The sequence below is a fragment of the Thermobia domestica genome, chromosome 13 (genome assembly GCF_964235325.1).
Source record: "Thermobia domestica chromosome 13, izTheDome1.hap1.1, whole genome shotgun sequence".
NCBI classification, from domain to species: Eukaryota; Metazoa; Arthropoda; class Insecta; order Zygentoma; family Lepismatidae; genus Thermobia; species Thermobia domestica.
This window is the reverse complement of record NC_137466.1, coordinates 178,950,325-178,950,956: the sequence shown is the minus strand read 5'-3', so window position 1 is coordinate 178,950,956 and position 632 is coordinate 178,950,325. Positions and strand designations below refer to the sequence as shown.

Below are 632 nucleotides of genomic sequence, written 5' to 3'. Positions count from 1 at the left end.
GTGTGTATGCATGTAGTATAAACCATTGCACTGGCCTTGCACGTCGCCTTCTGAAACGTTCGTAACATGGCCGGACAGACTTTCATATACTCTTGAGATACCATATTAAGTATTTTATTTCAGTACACATAGTTGGGCCGCATTGTAGGAGAGATGATTAAAAACAAATCTAATTCTGATTAGTTTTACTTATAGTGTTAATGATTTGAAATACTGAAGGGATTATTTACAGATAGAAAGCTGTACTCAACTCACTGCCGCTACAATCGATAAAGAGCTATGGCTAACCAGATATAGCATGTTCAACAAGTTCATACGTAGTTAGAGCATCAGTTCTCAGGTGTCACTACGCTGGAACTGAGTTTTCTAGTGTTTAATTCACGTAATTTCCCAACTGTCTCACGTTAGAAAAAAATGAAACGGAATCTTTCAATTTTACGACCCATGATTATACACTCTAAAAAATGGTATAGCTGAATTGACAATAAAAGCATTGTTGATGAGTATTGCTAATTGGTAAATTAATATTGACTATAGTATAGTTGATGTATAAATACTGATTTGTTATTTATACAACACCTATTTTTTTAGTATGGCTGTGGTAAGAAAAAAATATTGCTAATATTAGTATG

The 632-nt window shown here is 33.5% G+C and overlaps 1 protein-coding gene across 1 annotated transcript in view; it reads right to left on the bottom strand.

Annotated features, from left to right (window-relative positions):
- Nucleotides 1–632, bottom strand: part of SCAP (SREBP cleavage activating protein) — a 441,101-nt gene that overhangs the window by 193,970 nt on the left and 246,499 nt on the right. The window lies entirely within an intron of this gene.